A 17377-nucleotide genomic window follows, 5' to 3' on the forward strand; every position below is an offset into this window, starting at 1 on the left:
ACGATCACCCCTCAATCCATTCGTTACCACCCCCTTTATGTTATGACTCGAAAGTCCCAGCTCCACCCTCTCCATCTCTCTCTTAGTACACAGTTAAGTACGTTTATCAAGTCCATAAGCGACTGTTTTACTCACGCAATTTAAACATACTGATAAAATTACAAGATTTTCTATTGTACTAAACACTTCAGCTAGACTTATTATCTGAAATCATGGCCCCTATTTTGCAGAGGTTATGCTGGGTCTAGTTGTGTGTTTGGGGTATTATACTTATCTGATTTGTTGCACATAAAAACAGATAAAATGTCAATTGATAAAAATTCACGTCTGAAAAAAAAAATTTTTGAAGGAAAATACACTCAAAGTGGAAGATAAGCCACTGGCAACATTATATGCTCAGTTCCTTTCTGTTACTGAGCACAGCGCATGCTCAAATCATTTTTTTTGCAAGATGAAACAGGCCTCACGAAGCATCATGAAAATCTCAGCTTTCACATAGAACTGTTAGCAGAACCTTGTATGTAGAACTGAATGTAACTTTGACTGTTTCTGTCTATTTGCTTAAATAAACTACAGAAGTGGACCCAATTGCAGATCTAACAAGATATATTAATTAAACAAAAGATCAAAAGAGGCAAACCAAGGCTTACTCTGTTAGAAGTCCACATGTAAAAATTGTTCAATGAAAATTCCAACTAAACATCAAGCAAACAGGAGAGAAATCAACTCTGGAGCTATTAACAAACAGCTCAACAGGGGGGTCCTCCCTAAACCCTGAGCCCTGAGCAGTTATGGACTTAATTGACGTCACCTTGTAAGTGATTGAGTGCAAGAGGCTGAAAGGCGCTCCAATGGTTGAATACGAATGGGACAGCACCTTGCAACTTCTCTTTAACCATGACAGCATGATGCCATGTTACTTTTCTCACTCACAGCCAAGGTGCTTATAAAAAGTTCTACTTAATATAGGCCTTTATGTAAATTTCCTTTTTAATTTTATATATATAGAACAGGATTAATATGCTCTCTGTCGCTCTTGTTTATGTTTATAGACTCGCAGTAGAGTTCTAAATTAGCTGTACTTTCCAAATGTACTTTTTTGGTAGACTGTAAATAACGTGGTTTCACCTTCATGTTTTTTTACAGTCTCTCCCTTTTTTTTCTTTGTTTTATGACGTTGGTTTACCTTTCCATTCTTGTGGACTTCCCCTGGGAATCATGTGTTTCACATCACAATGCTATGCACTATGGGTAATTCCCTCATGCTGAGTCTGCAGATATGCTCACTTAAGGACAGGGTGCATAAAGAGCTCCAAATGTCAGCGAGAGATCCCTCACACACTTGATGATTTGACAGTGGGACAGCCTACTACTGGATCAAAAAGTCTCATATTCTTCCTTTAATGTGTTGACCAAGTTTAAAGAATGGAATGAAGCACCCAGGAGGAGTATTAGTATTAGAGGGTATGCCCACAATATGTTGCTGATGTGGACTTCTCTAAACGTACTCCTGAGTTTTAAACTGGACAAACTTGATAGAAAATTCAAGTTGTGTAGCCTCACTTGTGCCCACTATCCGCTCCATATTTGAGATTACCTCTCTTTCCCCCTCACCCAAATGAACCCTGTGACATCAGTGGAGCTGGGTGGACAGGTTGCAAGAGCAACAATAGTTAGGACCCCCATTACTGTTTTTTTCAAGGTCCTGTCAGGTCACACAGACGGGGAGGTCGGACATAATTGGCCTGATTACAGCCTGCTGTGCTTCCTGCCCGCCCAGTGGGAAATGTTTTTTTCAGATAAGGTTAGCAGAAAACATTCTCTCCAACATTCCCTTCAACATGTTGTTGCGTAAGTACACGAGCCGGGTCTGACACAGAGTAGGGTCAGTTTGGATTAAGAGATTGTGGCAATGTGGTGATATTTTTATGTACAATTAGCAGTTTTTTATTTGTTTTATTATTTTTGTGCAAATTTGATGTATTTTGGATGCAATCTTTTTGTACACTTTCTTTTTCATTTTCGTTTTGTGACCACCTCTTTAATTACATTCAAACCTGCGGTAACATGATTTTTACACAACAAGGCAGCCATAATAAGAACACTGAATATGCTACTTGTACTTCAAACTGTTAGCAAAAAGTTGCTTTTTAAGACATCCAGAGGTTGAGGAGCATCATGATCAGGTCTAAGATCAAAGTGCCCTTGTTTAGTGCCCTTGTTTAGGATCTTATGGCCTGAGGGAAGAAGATTCTGATGGAAAAATACTGAGAGTGTAACTGAGTGCTATGCTGATGATGCAATACAATGATTTATTGTATTGTTCTTTTAGAGGTCTTTGAGATCATAGGGAGTTAGCAGCTCTCCTTGGGGATGGTGGGAAGATGGAACAACTTGGCCTCTCAGAGAAGAGATTACTTCTATCTTAACGTATGTTAAGTGTTATCTGTATTGTGTTTAAATACTGAGACGTCTCTGGATTCTGGGAGCTCCTCTCCGACAACTCTGTTGCAACACTGCTTGAATAAAGAGAGGCTGACTTCAAAAATCTTCATTGGGAGTGTTATTGGGAGTTATTTTGTCACCCACAGATTCCTATGAACATCTGTTGTATCTTCTTCCCAAGTGCATTGGGGGAAACGGCTTCTATCCTGTTGGAACTCTCATAGCCTCCGTTATCTAATATTGTTCAATATCTTTAAGGTAGAGAACAGACAGTTGCATGTTTAGCTTCACAAACCATTATTTGCAAGTCTTTGATGTCCTATTAAAGATAGTAGAAGTTGACTTAATTAAATCATTTGCATACTGATATAATTCATTTGCAGTAAGGTAAGTTCAAAAGCAATAACTTTCCCATTGTTGCCAATTTGCTCAGATATATGGATGTGGTGGTGATGAACAAAGGGGCAATGTGCTCTATTGGAATACTCTGCCTGCTTGATGGTAAAAGAAAGAAAACATCTCAGAGATGTTGGGATCCCAGAGGAAATCTGATTTTCCAGACATTACTGCCTTTATTCAGTCAGTCTAGAGATAACAGTGTGTTTCACTTGCACATAATTTATGGCTCTATAATTGGGTCCTGTTCATGGTATGTAGGGAACTGAGTTGTCTAGATTCAAATGTTGATTATTGGACTTTAGAGTTGCTCTTTTGTTTCCTTTACCCTGATAACAGCAGAGCCTAATTAACATAATCATCATTTGAAGAATGAGTAACTTTGATAAGACTGAACTGAAAACAAGACAGGGCTTCATATGTGTTTTGGGGGGCAATATAACAAATGCCACAAATATTGTAACAAATTATCTTTGAGAAATGATCATTGAGGACAATCAGAGCAGATAAAGATATGTCCCAAGTTTCTTTCCCACTCATGGTATTTTCTAGACCAGAACATTTATTGTAGTTTTACTTTATTGTGAAGTTGTATCACTAAACATTACATGTTGCTTTAGAAGAATAGACATCCATTCAACAACAACTTTCTTTGTATTTAAATGATAGGTCTTGTCAGTTTTTTGTATGTCCCTGTTAAACCGTCATAGATTCTTCTCTTCTCCATGTCACCATTTGATCGTCATTCTGTCAAAATAAAGTAGCATCAAATGTCCTGTCATGGCATTCTTTGAGGTTTACTGTTCATTTCTTAATGACTGAAACCAATGGCCGCAAAAGTAGGGATGCATAAGGCCATTGGTCAAACCACTTGACATCCTTGCTTCACATTCTTTTTCAATCAGTGTATCCTATCTGAGCTGTTTTGGTGTGTTGTGGATTTTTCTGTTGGTAATGAAAGATCTCAAGTCAAAGTCTTTTGTCTTTGTGTATTTTATTGCATATAGTAAAAAGTTATTTTGCAAAAGGGGTAATCAGCTACAAAAGTAACATCAGTCACAAGTGCATCAAAGATTCCCGGGGCAGTCCAGGTTGCAGAGCATATTTATACTTTCACAGGGTGTAGGTATTTTGCATATACATGAGTGATACATCGTCATTGGTTTCAGCTTGCCCTAGTGACTACGCCTTCTGCTTGTTTGCCTGGTGATTTATCTATGTAAGCTTCTATAAGGCACCTGGAACGGAGGAACATCAACAGAAACTCCTTTGTCAGGAGGGCACACTGATCTAAGGTCATGCTGTACCCAGATCCTGAGGAGCGTACCTGTTGGAGATACAGACCAAGGCCATACAGAGAAACAGTTTCTAATTGCTAAATGACGCACAATCATCCTAATCTTTTAAGGTCAAACGAAGGCAACAGACAGATAGTATTTTTCCACGACAGGTGTCAGATGTGCAGCCGAATGTATCACAGCACACACACAGGGTAGATTGTGTGAGTTTCAGGCAAAACAAGGCAGTGGACTCCAGTTTTGAGATTCTATCTTGTCTAATGTTGCAGCTCCACGAACAGTCAAGTGTTTTTATAATAAAACATTTAAATCATTCCTTCCTACTCCAGCATCGCCCTGTGGATTTTCTCTCATTACACAAACAGACACTGTAACACACACATACACACTCTTTTTGGCCTTGCTCTTCATTCTCTGGTTTGGTAGCATTTTGCATTCTGCTTTGCATACAAAACAGAATAACTGGCCTATTTTGTCTTTTAAATACGCTTCTGGTTTATAAGGCAATGTGAAATCTCAGACTTGCAGCACAGTTTCAGATGTGTTGGATCACAGAACAGGAGTAGTACGTCTGGCTTTCTTTCCCACCAAAACCCGACTCGTTGTGTAACTCCTCTTGGCAGTGCCGTGTCTCTTTGATTGGCCTGTGATGGCAGCTGACCTGAAAATAACCCTCTGGTTGGCTATTATGCATACCTAAACATGCTGAGAGGAAGAAGAGGGGTACTAAAATGGTCCAACACACATGGGAACACACAAACATTTGGAAATGTTTAGACACTAGGATGGTTTACTGCACTATGCTACTAATGTATTGATGATTGCTATGTAGTATCATCCATCAGAAGTAACTAATGCCATTCATACACTGCCACTGAAGCAGCAGGAGCAATTTGGGGTTAAGTGTCTTGCCCAAGGACACATTGGAGACGTTGCCCAGCTGGGGATTGAACCCTTGACCTTCTGATTGAGAGGCGACAATTCTACCACAGCTGCCCAGAGACTTTATCAGAGATCTCCCTCTATGTAGAATGTACATATAGAACTTGATTCCTCCTCCTCTCATGTATTCAATAATACTTACTCAAAATGCAGCTGTAGTTGCTGAAAGTCCCCAGTGCCTCCTTTCTTTATGCAAGAAACAAACCTCGATCAGTACACAGGATGCTTAAGCTCCCAGCTCCAGAGTGCTTTGTGCACTTCTGGGAACGCAGTTCTTTTCTGGGATTCTCTGTTTTTTTCAGGTTATATAAGAAGTTGGGCTCGGTGCTGTTTTAAACCATGAACAAAGAATACAAAAGTTCTTTATGCAGTTTACATGAACTTATCATCTGAGATAGATAGCACATAGATTGTCTTTCCTAAACAGAAATATTAATAAGGATTCTTTTCAGAAATTCTGCCTAAATAAACTGGACCAAAAACAAACTGATAATTGATTAAAATGGAATAGGGAGGATGCCAGGGGCTTTAAATGTTTAAAAGTGTGCCCCCTTTAAGAAAACAGCTTGTTTAAATTTTCAAGGATTATTTAGCAACAGGCCAGTAAGTATGCCTATAAAAAAACAAGTATGATCTTGCCTTCTTGTAACAAGATGAGCAAAACTGAAATAATATTGCAGCAAAAGAAAAACTATCAAATGAAAAGTTTACCTTATAAAAAACAGTGGTGTAGTGGTTTCTTCGGTCTTCTTCGTAAATCTTATGTTCTTAAACTGAGTTCTTTCTTAACCACTCTATAGTGACGACATTACACTGTTTTACGCGTTGAGTTGGCTTCACACATGTTCCCACGTGTCCACGGTAAAACTACCGTGTTGCTCCGCCGTCACTCGTTTATTTTACTTAGACAGCGGAACACATAACAATACACTTTACTTCCTGTCTCCTGATCACATGACTACGGAAGTCTTACAGAATCACAACAAACCTTAAAAATAAAATAGGAATAATCTCAGTAAATATTCCCAAGATAAACACAAACATATCATCTGCTATGCTCTAGCAAATCATAATCCAAACAATAATAATCAAATTTATTAATGCAAAAATGGTGCTTACAAGTGGCAAATAAGTTTGTTTAATGAGGAGTAACAAAAAAAAGTCAGTCTTCATCTACATACTTTTCAGCTCAGAAGAAGTGACTTCAACATGCTAAATGTTCCTATTCATCCTCTGAACCTGTCCAGACATGCCTTTGGTCTTTGAATCAAAGACTGGGTTTAAACTCTTAATTAAAAAAAAAAAAATTAAAAATAATTAATCATGATTTACAAAAACTTAGCATTAAGTGCATCACAAACATTTTGCTTCAATATAAATTTCACAATTATTAAAAAGATCAGCTAATATCATCATCACAAATGGACATCGCTTCCCGTGACGCCATAGAGGAAAGGATGTCTCATGTCTCCTAAAACATATCTCCTCATTTTCTCTCTCCTCTGCTTCGTTTCTTTGCATCTCTCCATGCATCTCTGGTGGGAGGGACTAAGACGCAAGTGGAGAAGGCAATTGTAGGACACTTGGATGTAAGTAAGGGTACTGAGACATACCCATAGTTGAGCCGAACAGACAGAAAGGATTCATACAGACATTTCAATCCATGTATGACTTTTTTTCAGTAAAAGGTGACAAATGCTTTTTGAGTTTCTTTACATGCAGTAACCTCCACAGGTGCATCCAATCACTTATTAAGACTTTAATGCTGATATAACAATCAGCTTGAGGCTGCTGCACAAGTGGGCATGTGATTTCAAGCATTTTGTTGGCTATATAAAGTAAAGTATGGCTTACAATTTATCTCACAGAGATGTTAATTTCATAGTGTTTGTAATTACTAGATTTTTTGATTGGGCCCAATTGATTTCACTTTCAACTTCTTTAAATCTCACTTTTGTTGCTAACTACAGAACAATTACAAAATGCACTTGGAACATTGACTGATCTTCAAAAAAATCATGTTATTACTGAAATTGGGACATTGGCCTTTTACTACTATTCCAGATAAATTGATTTTAAATTGCTCATTAAATTAGACAAAGCAATCCTCTTTAATGTATATCTTTTCAGGCTGACATGGAGACCTGTGTAATATGATTTATCTTTCAATTAATGTTGAATGCTTTGTTGATGTACAATGATGAATTCATCACCAAAGAGAGATGATTGCCTCACAATATATAGCAGGTGCACTTTAAGCAGTTATTAGCAGTATGAGCTGGAAAGCTGTTTTTCGGACAGCAAGAGACAATTTGACAACAAACATCTGACCCCTGTCAACTCATACTGAGTTATCTGAGCCATTTTGGGAAAGGACCATGGCAGTGCTGCCCCCTAGTGTCAAAAATGGTAACTTTGGAAACTGCCTCCATTCTCCATTACATTTTCAAGAAGAACAGGGCCCTTTCCGAATTGTCACAGTTCAGTATGCAGTTCGTACTTTTCAGTATGGAGTTTCAGTATACTTTCGTGGTCATTCAGTATGCATTTTTTGGGTCCACCTCAGTATACTGAACATTTCAGTATGGATTTCAGTATGGGTTTCATGCAGTATGGATCGGATGCATGCTTTCAGGAAATGAATTGTATTTTACCACCCACAATGCTGCGCAAAATTAAACGTAAATCGGCACGTCACGTGCGCCTCCAAATCAAAACAAACGAGCGTGGATTAATTTAATACATTTTTAATCTAGAATTAAAGTCCAGACTGAAATCACTACTTTTAATTAACAACAGAAAATATAACAAATATCTGCATTATTATAAAACCTTTCCCCCTCTATTTTAAATAATGATTTCACTATTTAAATGTGTCTTTATTGGTTTATTTTATATTCTGTATATTACTGTCTTTCATTTGTACTTTCCTTTATGTACTGTATGTGATTTAGTTATTTAATCTGTCTTTTACTTGATTTACATTGTAATATTGTTTTTTGTTTACCTGACTGTATATGCGCATTACTCTTCTTGAATAAAGCTAAACAAAAAAAAACGGGGAAAAAAACGGGAAAAAAAACGGGTGGATGCGGCCGGTTCTGGAAACGTAAATGACGTCACTTCCATACTGAATGAATCAGACGAAGTAGGCACAAATATCTGCCTACTGTGTGTGCATACTGAATAGTAGGTACTAACAGTATCAGGGGTGCAAACTCATCAGGGATGAAAAAGGTGACATGGATCCAAACCTCCTATGGGGGTCCGGGGGCAATTTACAGACGATTTTAGCATTCAAACCTACTAAATAAGCAGTGCAAACAATAAGAAAAACACAATTGCTGAGAGAGCATCATAATACAGTCATCAAGTATGACAATATTTTCTCTTCGATCATAAAATATGTAACATTATCAATATATTAACCTGATGTTTTGCTCCTGCTGGTTTTCATTAAGTTTATATTCCCTCTGGCCTTATTACATGTATTGACCAGCTGTCACTTTAATGTTGCCTGAGATAACAATGAACCAGAAAGCTGTATGAAGTTACCTTCAAGCTAGCACACATTTCTCTCTACATACACTTATTCCACTATAACTTGAATGTAAAACAAAGCCAGGATAAATGTTCCATTCACGATACATTTCAACAGCGGTCAAAAACTGTGTGCCTCTCATGGTGGGCTGTTCACCTGTCCGTGATTAACAGCATTGAGATTAATAGTGACCTCTAACAACTTGTAACTTCCTGCAGCAGACAAAGCTTAGTGACAGGTCTTTCCAAGATGCTTGTCTTTGTCTGGAGACGCACAGAGCGTACAAAGCCATTTTTGTCTGAGAAAGTTTCCAACACTCAACCAAGAAGCCAGGATCCACGTGGAGCTCCAGAATGCACTACAACAACAATGTCTCCTCTCTTGATTCCATTTTGTCCGCTCTTGAAGTAAAGGGAGGTACTCCTGTACCCATCTTTTCCAGAAAAGATCTGCGATGTATTGGACTTGTTTCCATCTCCTTTTAACGTATACATCACTCTTGCTTAAGAGTCCAGGTGGTAAGACTGGTTTACCTTTCATCAACAGAATGTGGTTAGGAGTTAGAGGTTCGAGATCGTTGGGATCATCTTAAAGCTTAGTGAGAGGGCGATCATTCAATATGGCCTCGACCTCGCACAACACTGTGTGGAGTCCATCATCATCCAAGATTTGCTGATGTAATACAGAAGTGAGTACTTTCCTGACCATCCGGATGACATGTTCCCAGACTCCGCTGTGATGCGATGCTGAAGGCGGGTTAAAGTTCCACTGAATACCTTCCTGCAGTAGAACTCCCTGTATCCGACTGTGATTCAAGGATGTTACTGCTTCCCTCAGCTCTTTCTCTGCTCCAACAAAATTTGTGCCATTATCTGAACGCATTGAAACCACTTGTCCTCTTCGGCTGATGAACTTTCGTAAAGCATTAATACATGCATCCGTATCCAATGATGGAGCCACTTCCAAATGGACAGCTCTGCTGGCCAGGCAGGTAAAGATGACACCATAACGCTTACAAAGACTTCTACCTCTCCTTACTTCGATAGGTCCGAAGTAATCTACTCCGACATTTGTGAAAGGAGGGAGATCAGGAAGAACCCTTTCCTTTGGTAGGTCGGCCATTTTTTGTTCGCCTACAGTTCCCTTATATCGCCTACAGAAACAACATTGCAATATAATTTTCCTCACAGCTGAATTGGCACTTGTTATCCAAAACCTTTTACGCAGCCTTGACAGTGTATGATTTCTTCCACTGTGGTCCACTTGTTGGTGAATGTGCCTCAATATGTGGAGTGTGGAGATGTATTGATCTTTTGAGAGAATGAGAGGATGCTTTGTCTCTTCTGGCAGAGCTGCCTTACTCAATCGACCTCCAACTCTCAAAAGTCCATCTTTGAAGCATGGGTCTAGTTTGTAGATGATGCTGGCTCTCACTACAGACTTTCCAGCTGACAGTGCGTCAATTTCTTCTTTAAACCTTTGTTGCTGGCAGTGGCGAACAATAGAAACTTCAGCCTCCAACAGATCATCTGGCAACAAGGTTTGACCTCCTAATGCACTTTTGGCTTTTTTCATCTCCAATGATACATACTTGGATGCATCATCTGCATCTTTTCTGTGAACCTCAAAAGCATATTCTCTCCTCCTTTCTACCAACTGTAGAAGAGTCCTTTTCTACTTGAGAAACCATGCGACTGCCACCTTCAATTTCCTCCAATCGGAAAAATGTGCTATGAGCTGGTCTGTAGCATCAGGTGAGTCTTTGGTTATGATTATATTTACTGTGACATCCTTCTTGACTTCTGGATCATCAACTCCCATTGTTGCTTCCGTGGCATCAGAAAGCCTATCCTTTTCTGGTTCATGCAGAAACTTTAGGCCCTCAATCCATCTACCACCATTCAGAAAATCTCCAACTTTCATACCTCTGGAGGCATCATCAGCAGGGTTCTCCTTAGTATGGATATACCTCCACTGTGAGACATGAGTTGCATCTCTGATTGTTGTCACCCTATTTGCCACAAATGTGTGGAAGCGTTTGTCCTCGTTCTTTATGTACTTCAACACTGAAGTGCTGTCCGTCCAGAAAATTGAGTGATCCAACGGTAGATCTAATTCTGCTCTCAACATGTGATCTACACGGACGGCAAGAACCGCAGCTGTCAGCTCCAGACGGGGAATGGTTACCTGTTTGAGGGGGGTGACTCTGGCTTTGCCCAGCAGAAACGAGACATGGACACTGCTGTTGCTGTTTTCAGTCCTGAGGTAAGTAACAATGCCAAATCCCTCCTGGCTAGCATCAGAGAAGTGATGTAGTTGTGCCTTAGTGAGCTGTCCAAAGTGTTTGGGCTTAATGCACCTCTCAACTTTAAAAGAATCCATCCCTTTCAGGTCTTCCAGTCATCTTATCCACTGATTGCCAATGTCTGCAGGTATGTTGTCGTCCCATCCACAACGTCTCCAACAGAGCTCCTGCAACATGATCTTGGCTGGCAGTGTTATTGGTGCAAGGAAACCCAGTGGATCATAAACTGAACTGATCACAAACAACATTCCTCGCCTGGTAGAAGGTTGTTCCTTTAACATCATCTTGAACTTAAATGAGTCCGACTCCACACACCACTACAGCCCAAGTGCTCTCTCTACTGGAAGCTCATCTCTATCCAGATCCAATTCTTTCCAATCCTTAGCCCTGTGCTCCTCTTCAATGGTTTGCAGGACTGCACGGCTGTTACTGACCCACTTTGTCAGAGTGAAGCCTCCTTTTTGACAGATGTTGTTAAGAGCTTGGACCATGGCAACCGCCTCCTCTTCTGAAGGCAAGCTCTTCAAGCAGTCATCCCCATAGAAATTTCGTTTGACTGTTTCCACCACCTGTGGCGAAAAGTGAGCGCTATTGTCCTCAGTTGTTTTCCTCAGTGCATAACTGGCACAGCTTGGGGAAGAGACGGCACCGAATAAGTGAACTGTCATTTGATACTCCACTATCTCTTGACTCACATTGCCCTCAGGCCACCACAAGAATCGAAGGAAGTCTTTGTCTTCTTCGGCCATCCTGACCTGGTAGAACATAGACTGTATATCCCCCATGAATGCTATGGGCTCCTGCCTGAATCTTGTAAGGACCCCAAACAGGGAACAGAAGCTGGCTGTTAAGCGAGGTTCATTTAAACTCAGCTGCACAGTCGAACACAACACGTAAAGTGGCCTTTTTGGGATGACGTACAGCGTGGAGGGGTATATACCAGAGCTTTCCATTTCCACAGTCCAGCTGTTGGCAAGGCACCTTTTCTGCATAGCCATTCCTGATAACATCTGTGAAGAAGCTGGTATATTCCTTGTGATATAGCTCATCTTTCCTGAACTTCCCTTTTAATCCCATCAGCCTTTGCTTGACCATTGAGAGATTATTTGTGTTGAGTGGGCAGATTTTTCCTGAAGGGCATTCTCAGGCTGTATTGTCCATCCTGAAGCTTTGCTGACTTGTCCATTATCTCCAAGAACCTGAGGTCCTCTCTTGACATTGCCCTTTCCTCTGAACTCTTTTCATTGAAGTCATGGTTGTATTGGTTGCTTAGCATTTCCTCCAACTTGCATATAGAGATCCTATTTACAGCAGCCACTGAAAACCCTGTTTTAGGTTTGCTGTTCTCTCCGTCTCGAAGGGGACCATTAACCACCCAGCCTAATACAGTTCTTACGGCATATGGGCCGTTCCCCTGGCTGTTGACAACCTCCCACGGCTCCAATACCTTGGGGACGTTGGTACCAATCAACAAGTCAACGTTGGCATCTATGCAAGGAATTTTGACGTCAGAGAGGTATGGCCACTTTGCTAGCTCTTCCTGTGTGACAACATTGCCAGTGGTCACAGGCATTTTACTCTGAGTGAGAACTTCTGGTAGTCTGTAAAAGAAGTTACTGTCAAAACCAGCAACCTCCAGACCATTCAGGGCACTAGTAGCAACAACCTTCTCTTGTCCCATAGTGCGTAAAAGGAAGTTCTTCTTCCAGTGATGTTCAACCTCTGCATAAGACGCTCTGAACAGAATGTAGCTGTACTGCCAGGATCAAGAAACGCATATGCTTGAAGGATTCTGTCTCCTTTGATGGCTTTAACCTAGACTGGCAGAATAGACAGCATGCTGTCCTCCTTTCCGGCCCCTGTATGACCACAAGTTTCTGAGGAAGCTGGTGTGATGTATGGTTTTTCCTTTGATTGTTCACTTTCAGTGCTGGCTCTTAGCTTCGAGATATGAAGAATAGTTGGATGGTTTTGACCACAAACTTTGCAAGTCAAGCGCCTGTCGCAATCCTTGCTCCTGTGTCCAATACACAGGCATCCAAAACATGCCCCTTTCTCCTTTAAAAAGACAATTTTATCACGATGTTTCTTCTTTTCAAGCTTTGGACACTCGTCCAATGGGTGAAACTGAGAACAGCACACACAAGTGCAGAGCAATGGCTTGTAGTGCTTTCACGTCCTCTGACTTTATTGCAGGCCAAGCCAGGGCCTTCTCTATGTAAGCTGCAGCAATCCTGTACTCATTTCCAAAGTGCTCTTGTAGAAGCTCTTTAGCCAGTTGGTATCCTCTGTCAGGACTCATGTGCTGACAACTCCTCACCAGCTCTCTTGGCTGTCCTCTTATAAACTGTTCTAGAAAATAAAGGCAGTCAGCTTGGTTAGCTTTTGATTCAACACCATGCTCAAAAGCTTTAATGAAGTTTCTATACTGAAGAGGATCACCGTCGAACACTGGGATGTCTCTAGATGGTAAAGACATGAGATGTTGCTGTTGAACGAGAGCTTCTGTTATTTCATTCTGTCGATGCATTATAGTGACTATGTCTCCTTGCATTTGTAGAGAATGTGTATGCTGTTGTTGCTCAACATGATCCATAGGCAAAGAGGGGGTTTGATGTTGTTCTGTTCCATACTGTTCTGTTCCATGCCATTCAGTCTTGTTTTCCAACTTTGTCTCATGCTTTGATCCAAAGATGCATTGCTTCCTGTTTGCACCAGGCTGAGTGTTCTGTGCACTTGTTTCATTATGAGGTACAGGGGAATTCCTTTGTTGCTGTCTGCTCCATGTAAAGGGTTCATATGTCTTTGCTGCAGGATTGAGACTTTTTGAAGTTGTTTGTTGTCCATTTTTCCTTTCAAAATAAGAATTCATCCCATTTGATGATGCTTCGGAGTCTCCTGAACAATCTGAAGCAGCTTGTAAAACAGCCAGTTTTGCTGTGGATGCAGCTATTTCAGCATCAAGGGTGAGCTGCTCCCTTCTTCTTCGTAACTTTTCCTCCTGGGCCTCCAAAGCATGCTTTTCCTGAAGTATTGCAACACGAGCAAGAAGTGCAGCTTTTTCTGCCTGTACTTTGATGCAGGAAGCAGATTTACTGGAAATCCGCTTCTGCTGTTACAGTGTTTACTGGTAACATTTCATATGCTGTCATCAGGTCTGACATCATCAAAAGGGTTAACATCAACTTCAAGATTCACATCAACAGCCACATCATCATTATTGTCATTGTTTGTCAACCAATTTTCAACATCAGAAATGAAACCCTTCTCAGCAAGCATTTTTGCAGAAAACCATGTATCTTGTTTATCCCTTTCATCAGTGGGCATTAAAGGCACCAGAGAATCATGCGCAACCTTTGCTTCCCCACACAGACAAACCATTTTTTCAAGTGTACATTTTACCTCTTTCACACTTCTGCGCTGCATGAGCTCCGGAGTTATTTTTCTTAAATTTCTGGCCTTATTTAATTTATCTTTTCTTATATTTTGTAGCCTTTCTACTTTTTCAGCCAGAGCTTTGTAAGTTAATTTAACAGATCTTTTACCCTTTACAGACTGTGTTTCATTAACGTTACCCATTTCCGCTGCAGCCACAGCAGGATCAGCTGTTCGAGCCGCCGCCGGATCAGCTGTGCACGCAGCTGCCGACTCGTCAATTTTACCGTCCATTATGTCCCTGTTTTGTTTATATTGTTCCATAACGCACGTCCAGCACGAACATTACAGTCGATCACAAAGTTTAGTCTTATTTCGCAACGATCAGTTTATTTTTGGCGACCAATGCATTGGGATTACGCTCACAAAGTTGTGTGCACACATTTAAACATGGCCATAAACCTGGTAGCGCTACACATACCTCGTAGAGCTGGTGGGCGCCGTTGAGTTGGACCGGTCTGATAACGATACCTTTTGGAACACGCTGTCTGATGATCGGCGAGCCAAACAAGTCTTGGGGAATCCAACGTTGAATCTGCCTCTATGCAACGATGGTGTTCTTTCACGTTCTTTCAGCTTCCAATTGTCCAATTTAAAGCAAAGTTTTTGACTTATTGTAGTGGCTTGATCTTGCTTATCAAAGAGTTTGAGCCACTGAGGGGCTGATAGCCTACCGTACTTAATTGACGCGTTGTTTCCGTGTTTCGTGGCAATAATTTAATCAAATCCGTGCTGTCACACTCAAACGGGTTTATCTGAATCGTTCGTTTACAATACATATTCTGGTTGTCTACATACACTTATTCCACTATAACTTGAATGTAAAACAAAGCCAGGATAAATGTTCCATTCACGATACATTTCAACAGCGGTCAAAAACTGTGTGCCTCTCACGGTGGGCTGCTCACCTGTCCGTGATTAACTCTTCCTCTACTTGTAACCTTCCCAACACCAAAGTGAATGTGCCCCTTACTGTGACCACAAGGAACTACAACAGAGCACACATACATACTGAACACACAAATGGCTCTAACAGCTACCAAACAGTAAATATGATCAGACAGGATGTTGAACAGAAAGGCTGGCTTGCTAACCAGACTTCGAATCTTTCCACAGTGTTTTCACGGAAAAATAACGTGATGTAAATTAGCCATGTGCTGCACATTACGACTCATTTAATCAGGTTTCATGCTTCTTGCGGTTGGCGCGGCGATATTGTGCAATCGCGGCCGGCGAGAGGAGGGCCCGCGGAGGGTCTGAGCGCCCAACTGCGCACCTCCAAGATTTTGTAACAACGCGGACGGGTTCGCGCCGACAGCGTTGTAATGATTGGCTACAGGGCCCGGAAGTACTTTATTCGGGCCGTGTCACAAATGACATATTTGGGATCCAAAACAGCGAATTTCACCGAAAGGTGACAAGTTTGCACCCCTGAGTATACAGCACGGATAGTACGTACTACCTACTGCCTACTGCATACTGAAAAATTGAGTATGTACTTGGCAATTCGGATACGGCCCAGGAGTGAATACTAGAGAGAGAGGAAAGCCAATAATAAGTCCTATAGAATTGTGCTTACTTGAACTCATCTAACTAGTTTGTTGGAACTATTACAATAGTTTCAGATCAATTGTGTCTGTTTGAATCAAACTAAATGTATGAAACCAATCTCATGTTAATCAGGATTAAAACTGCAAAGCAGGCTGTGGCTCAGGAATTTGAGCATCTGATTTGAAAGATTGCTGGTCAAGCCTTTCAAAGTGTTCTGTGGCAAGAAGAACCTAAACTATCCCCACCAGGAAAAGTGATTGGTGTGTCAGTGTGGAAATATTTCAGATCCAGTTTTAGTTTAGTCTGGTTCATTTGAATCATGGACAATGTACAAAATGGCATTTGTCTCAAAGAGAAAAGATGCTTTGTACCAGATTTAGCTCACTAGCTAATTTTCTTTTTTTTTCTGTTGTCCCTGTGTAGATGGTGGCAAAAGTAAAATACAGAACAACCAGTTATCCATACACACGTATACACGCACTTACACACACATTTCATAAGACAGAAGAAAAACACAGAACAATATACAAATAGTAAAACATTAGTCAAACGTTAAAAAAAACTTCAAAGTAGATAAAACAATCAGAATCGGAATCAGCTTTATTGGCGAGGTATGCTTGCACACATAAGGAATGTGTCTTAGGTGAACTGTGCTCTCTATGTACAATGTAAAATATACACAACATAAACAAAGACTATAGAAAACTAGATAAGACGATAGTGCAGTAATGAGTATTAATGTGTGACTGTGTGTGTGAAAGGGTGAATGTTGATGCATCGTAAATAACTGGAAGTTGGAGGACCAGTAAAACACTGCATGAATTAAAACCATTTGCAATTCAGCATTATACAATTGGTAAATGTATCTGTCTAAAGTTAAACAACTTTTGTCACTGTTAACACTCTTCACTGGCACAGGAATAAGTTCATATAAAGTGACTGAACAGAGGTTAGCTAACTTCAAAAAGTGTAGTTAGTACATTGTGACACTACCCAGTCTTTGTAGACTTTAAAGCTAACAATTCGTGCAAGCTACTAACTAGTACACTTTTACAGGAAAACCTTTTCCTCATATGGTAAATGCTAATATCATAGAAATGTGGGACTGAGCTGAGCATCCTGTGTAACACAATGACTTATTCACATTGTAAAAATATAGAATAGAATAGAATAGAACTTTATTTGTCCACAAAGTGGAAAATTATCTTTGGCTTCACAAGAACAAGACAGAAAAAACATTATGACAAACAAAACAACATTCAAGCGCAGCAGGAAACATGGGGGAGCACCTGTAGTCCTCGACAACATCACAGTCAGCATGGTTTGTGAATTTAAAATAATTATTTAGTATAATAATAAGCCAGAGTTTTAAGACATTTCATAAAGTTATAGGTTTAAAAACAGTAATTTCATAAAACAATGTGCAGTTAGGGTTGGGGGGGGGGGGGGGGGTCGTTTTTTCCT

This window comes from Labrus bergylta, chromosome 16 (genome assembly GCF_963930695.1).
Source record: "Labrus bergylta chromosome 16, fLabBer1.1, whole genome shotgun sequence".
In the NCBI taxonomy this organism is placed as follows: domain Eukaryota; kingdom Metazoa; phylum Chordata; class Actinopteri; order Labriformes; family Labridae; genus Labrus; species Labrus bergylta.